Source organism: Olea europaea, unplaced genomic scaffold, assembly GCF_002742605.1.
Source record: "Olea europaea var. sylvestris unplaced genomic scaffold, O_europaea_v1 scaffold969, whole genome shotgun sequence".
NCBI classification, from domain to species: Eukaryota; Viridiplantae; Streptophyta; class Magnoliopsida; order Lamiales; family Oleaceae; genus Olea; species Olea europaea.
In genome coordinates this window covers 228,055-234,617 of record NW_019268191.1, presented here as the reverse complement: position 1 = coordinate 234,617, position 6,563 = coordinate 228,055, and the positions used below count along the sequence as shown (strand labels likewise).

The 6,563-nt window shown below is 31.5% G+C and overlaps 1 long non-coding RNA gene across 1 annotated transcript; it reads right to left on the bottom strand.

The window, feature by feature from the left end:
• Positions 1-211: 211 nt before the first annotated feature.
• LOC111392721 lies at positions 212-2,342 on the bottom strand. The gene is made up of 3 exons (XR_002702312.1): positions 2,313-2,342; positions 2,123-2,188; positions 212-721 (listed from the first exon to the last, which is right to left on the bottom strand). It is a non-coding gene; the product is annotated as an uncharacterized LOC111392721 (long non-coding RNA).
• Positions 2,343-6,563: the final 4,221 nt, after the last annotated feature.

Sequence of the window (6,563 nt, the reverse complement as noted above, 5' to 3'; positions counted from 1 at the left end):
ATTATTAAAAACCTATACTCATAATTCATCTAAGCTTAACTCTCGGCTTCTTAATAATAGCCCTTCACTGCATGCGCAAAATTCTATATTAGAAGCATTTCGAGATTTCAGATGTACTCAAAATTTTCAAAGTCGATTCACTTTAACTTGTTCTACAAGTCACGACAAGAAATTTCAATTTGTACATAGACTTTTCAAAGTGAATCCAGGTTTTCGGCAACGACTGGTTTAATCTCTCCTTCTACACCCATTCCTAATCACCTTAATGGATCTGACATGTGTCATGCATCGATGGTAGATACTAACTGAACGTCGAACCCACCACAAGGCAACCTTGACTTGCTTAATTGAAAAATATTTTTAACAAAATTTTGACAAAGTTTTCCCTAAAATATGAACTAAAACCATCTGAACAATAACCAATTTTTCTCAAATCAATACATGTAATATGAATTGGCTACGACAGTCCCTAAAAATACAAACTATTCAAATAAAATGTTGGCAAACCAACATTTACTTGCTTTACAACCAACAATACTCAAATATACTAAAGATACCAAATATTTAATGAGCCCATAATGAACTTTTTTGATTTAAACTACATGTATCCCAAAAGAACACATAATGTATAATCTGATAAAGGATGTCATACAACATAGACGTGTGGATCAATTCGGTGGTTCAACAAGCTCCAAAGCTACTCAATTCGGCTGCTATCTGTCTGATAAAGAAAAAGGTGAAAAATTTTATGAGCTCAAAGCTCAATGAGTGGATAATTTGCTAATAAGTAAACTTTTCTCATTTATGCATATTTTCTAAAAATTCTTGCTTTATTAAAACCTCGAGAAATTCTGAAAACTAGTAACATTTTTAAAACTAAACATAATTTCATCATAAAATTCTTTGTTCTTAATTTTAGATAAGCAATTGTAAAGTATAATGACATGAATAATCTGATATCCATGAAAATCTATGAAATATTGTTGTTGCTCAATACTATAAGCTGAAAGCTTTATTTTGAAAATTGAATAAACTGAATTTTATAATCTGAAATTTGATAAGTTGTAGAAATACTAAAAAATCACACCAAAAAGGTACCCAATGAATAGCCTTACTCATGTACAGAGTAATCTCGATTACAAGGCAAAATCATTCAAATCTGATAATTTGGTCATACGTACGCAGAGCTGCCCCAAAGGCATATACCCTAGTACATGGCCCAAAGCCTGAGTGTAAGAGAGTGGGTCCCAAAGACCTCTGGTAATCTGATCATACACTATGGAAACAAATTCACAATAGTGCGGAGCGGGTAAAATAATCATAATTAGTCATGAACTATGAAAACATATTCGTACCAGTGCAGACTAGGGTAAAATCACCTAAGTACTTTCTGGTGGTTTTTAGAAATAACTTTAAATACGCAAAATATTTAATACTGATATAGTATGCCAATGAAATGATTTAACTTGACTGAATTTAATTTTATAAACAACTGTTTATAAATCAACTTTATTCTGAAAATTATGCTGTCAAATCAACTATATGAAATAATAAATTTTCTGATTTAATATAAATTTAATGAATACTAATTTCTGAAAAATAAGTTTAATCCACTCACCAAGACAAGTTATTCGAGTGTAAAGGTAAAAGGGGGCTTGATTGCAAGACCCACTCATCGAGCAGGGCCTAAGATGGTCGATAAGCTTTTTCGATCTTCTCACAACATGAAATACGATATTATTAACCAATTTAACCACTATTAAGACAATAGACCATTTATCTTTACTAATGATATAATACATAAATTAATTTCTCGGTACTTGAATGAATTCCCAAATTTTCCTTTAATCGATTGGAGTTACTTCCACTTTCTAGTTCCTTTACTAATAATCAATTTCTCCAATTAATCTTCATCCCACTCATAAAAAAATAAAAAAAATAATTATGCCTTCAAATCTAATGAAAATTAGTAACCATAATTCCACCTATTTTAATTTTCATATTGTTTCTCAAATTCAAGCTTCCATGTGAGTTTTTCATCAATATAATCATTCCCACTAATAATACTTAATCAAGAATCCCAAATAAAAATCTAGGGTTTTTCAAAAATGGTATTACTTACCTTGATTAAATTAGAAATTAATCCATCAAGCAATTTAAGCAAGAAATTATACTCCTTTCACTAAATCTGCAAATTTAACCAACTAATTAAACTCTAGAAATTTAACATCATAATACCATAAAACTTTTACTTCTTAATCTCTTAAAGAAACGAAGTAAATAAATCCAAGCATGAAGAAATCAATACTTACTTCCTCCTTCTTCCTTCCTTCTTTTTTTTCCCCCCTTTTTCCTTTCTCTTTCTCGATCTTTCTGCTTCTCTGTTGTTTTTCTAGTGTGTGTGTGTGTGTGTGTGTGTGTGTTGAGAGAAAAGGGCATCAACTCTAGTAATATAAAGGCCCACTTACTCAAAATTGCAAAGGAAGTCCCTCTTCTTAAATATATTTTAAAACTAAATCCTAAACTTCCTAAAATATATAAATAGATCCCAAAAATTTTATATTGTCCAACTTAAACCTTCAAAATATTTTTGTAATAAATTAAGCCCCAATTAAAATAAATTATTTCATTTTAGTCCCTTTTTTATATTGACTTTGACAATTCAACTTTTGATTTTTAACTAGTAAAATTTGGTTTGTAACATTCTTCCTCCCAAATTGTGGTCCATTTTGTTCCAAGAGACTAGACCATATGGAAACTTTAGGCCCTTATTAATGGAGGCTCGAAGGCAAAGACAAATGGGTTATTCTTGGGTGATAGGGCCCGGACGTCCAAGGCCCTATGTGTCGCTCCCCTTATTGGGGGGTTGCCTGCCGCTTACAGGCGACCCCCCAATAGGGGGGCGACACATAGGGCCCTGAACATCCAAGGCCCTATAACAAGGGGTTTTCCCAAGACAAATCTAACATGGGTTAAGTCAAAGAAAAGTAATGTTGAATATTTGCAGCTCCTTTGAAAAGCTATGAAACTTGAGACCATTTCAATATAAATCTAAAACAAAATTATGAAACTTGTGACCATTTCAATATAAATCTAAAATAACGAAAGAACCGCATCCCAAATATCCGGCCTAAGTGTATCTAAGTTGTGGTCTCATTCGGATTTACCTGTGTGGCGAACCAAGAGGAAAGGCGGCCACTCCTCAGACTAGTCGTACGAAACTCGGACACCTAAGTCACAAAAAATTAAAAATTAATAACGAAATTTGTTCCTTCATATTGTAAATAAATAAATAAACATAAAGTTGGGACCAATATAATTTATACTTTACCTTAGAAACCCCACGAAAGTCGACAGAGATTAATGATTAATCTTCCTTATTTGGTGTTTTGCTTCATGATTCAACAAAAGTGATTTCAAGAAATGTGCAAGAAATTCCAATTCCATGTGGGTTTATCATGATTGTCGAAGTCATAAAAAAATCAAATATAATTAGTAGAAAACCCGGTGCATTGAAAAGTTGCTACCAAATTCACGGTCTTGCCATCGCGGAGTTTGCATTTTATTACACCTATAAAACCACACCTAGGCACACTTAAACTCGTCAAAGCTTAATACTTGACCATATCGTCTAATCATACTATGCACTTTTCAGAATAAATTTACCCCGTTTTGGCCCTCCATTTTGGAAAGCTCATTTTTTCACAAACTTAAATGTCTCTGTCACATGGGATTTGCTACTTTTATTAATTTTTCAACTACATATTTCATTAACCCTTACCAAAAGTTACTAAGAATTTTATTTTTATCAATACCAAATGTGAGCTTAATATCTTATTCTTTAACTTTCAACGAAATCTCAATAATAATACTAAATTTAAATCTTTCTTATTTGGATCAATAGACTTCAATTTAATTTTAAATCTCACGATCCTATAATCTGCTATCACCTTTCGTCCTCCAAAATTATAAAATTTACTTATTGCTTCTTTGACTACCAGTTAGGGATGTCAAATGGATCAGGTGACTCGTCGGCTCGAACTCTTGCTGGTAAAAACGGGGATCATGGACGACTCGGGCTCGTAAAATGACGAGCTGAGCAGGTTGGCTCATTTGGAGAGCCACTTGTGGGCTCTTATCATGCGAGCCTAGGCCACGAGCTCAGTGACCATTTGTAGCAGTCATTGTTCAAAAAAAGTAACCGTTTTGGTCATTGTTTAAAAACAGTCAATGAACTTTTAAAGTGGCATGAATGGCCACTGAAATTTTATTTATTTTTTAGTTTCTCTATAAATACCCCCTATTATTATTATTTTTTATTTTTTACACAATGACTCTCTCTCTCTTCCTTAATTATCAATACAATATACTTCATTCATTTTTATATTTTCATCTTCAATTTCAATTATTCAATATCAATTCATTTAATTCTCACGCTACAAATTTACAATTATGAATTTGTAATCTTAAACATATTATAGCTTTCATTCCGTACTCTTTACTTATGTCTTAGTATTCACTATGTCGTCTATACATTTTTAATTTCATCACAATTCACAAATGGATCCACACTCATTTGTTGAGGGCTTATTCTGTGTCGGAGATGAATCACCTATGACGTTGTAAGGTCAATGTCGAAATCAAATTTTTAGTCTAAATGAAGTACCCATTCCCAAAGATAATCCAAATTTGACTACATATGGAAGCAATAATCCAATTGATTTGGATGACATTAATGCTCTCGAAGTGGAACAGGAGGAGAAACCTGAATTAGACATTCTCGATATTAGAGGAAAAAGAAGGGGAAAAACAAGCAAAATATTGGGATCTTTTCAAATTGATTTCAACGAGGTCGTGTTATCAATGGAGTCCTGGAATCTAAAGTAGTATATAAATACTGCATAACAACGATTGACATGGTAAAAAGGCATTGGTACCACCCATCTCAACTTTCACTATAAAGCGTGTGCACCAAACACGGACTTCTTCAAGCCAATCAAACACGAGTTCAATTTGTTAGGGATGCCGATTCTATGACTTCGTCCCTCACTATGTAGATGTATTCGAAGGAGAATGCTCGAATGGGAATTGTGAAACTTGTTGATGGCGATAAGTTGCCTCTAGCAATAGCGAACAATTAACATTTCATCTCGTACGTAAAAGAATATTTTCAACTGACGTATGTTGAGGTATATCGAAATACTCTTCATTCAACTACAATAGAATATTTTCTTCAAACAAAACAACAATTGATTATAGATTTGCAACAAAAATCTTTAACTTCAAATTTATGGGAGGGGATTAATAAAAGAGCTTATATAGTTACAATTACACACTATATAGACCCACTTTACTGTATGCATAAAAAAATTATTGCTTTAAAATTATTAAATTCTCTCATAATGCTAACAATGTATATAATGGTATTATGATCATTATTAGAGAATATCATTGCGAAAATAAAATTCGTTCTTTTATATGCGATAACACTAAAGTTAATAAAGTAGTTATCAATAAATTGTGTAGGATATTGTAGCCTGATTTCGGTGGTTATTTGTTTCATATTCATTGTGTGTGCCATATTTTAAATAAATATAATTGTACAAGATGGTTTGAAACATATTAAAGATGAAATGTAAAGAATTAAAAATGCACTAATATATATCACAATCTCCCCTAGTAAAAAAACAAGCATTTGAGGAATTTGTGCCAATTTTAGGATTACGAATGCTAAAACATTTGTTAACGATGTATGGCAAAGATGGAACTTCACTTAATTATTATTAAAGTCATGCAAAGGTTTTAAACATTTAGGATGCGTTTGGTTTGCATTTGCATTTTCATTTTCAATTTTGAATTCAATTTTAGTTTTCTATTTGAGGGACTATTTTCTAATTACAGAAAATGTGTTTGGTTTGTCATCCGATTGACTTTTAGCCTTAAAAGTTGAAAGTTTTTGACAAGTTTTTATGACACTACAAATATTTTATCTGGAGTTTAATATCCACTAGTTGTATGGTGCTCGAACTTTTTTATATAATTACAAGAATATTTCATAAATACAAAAATGACCCCGATTTTAGTGCAATTATATATTCCATGGAATTAAAATTTAGAAAATACTGGAAAGACTTACTTATGTTATTTTCTTTAGCATACATCATGGACCCCAATATAATTTATCAGGAACTAAGTATGTAATTGATCAAATTTCAAAAGCTCTAACTTTTAATATCCTATCACGTATAAAAATTTAGAACAAACTTATGTGAAATGTATGAATTGTATGCAGAACAAATGAGTATAAATATTAATCGAGTACCCTCTGCACCTACTCCTTCCACTGATATTGAAGAAGATGACGCTAAAATATTAACTTTATTCGAAAGCATTAACACATAAAGATATAATGCAAATGTAATAGGTTTGTCCAGTAATACTTTATCTTCTGCGTGTAATCAAATATCATAGGCAAGTTCAAATACATTGTCTGCTGAATTAGTTGATTACTTTAATTATAATATGTTTACCAACAAAACAATTAAAAAAAAGTTCCAAAGAAG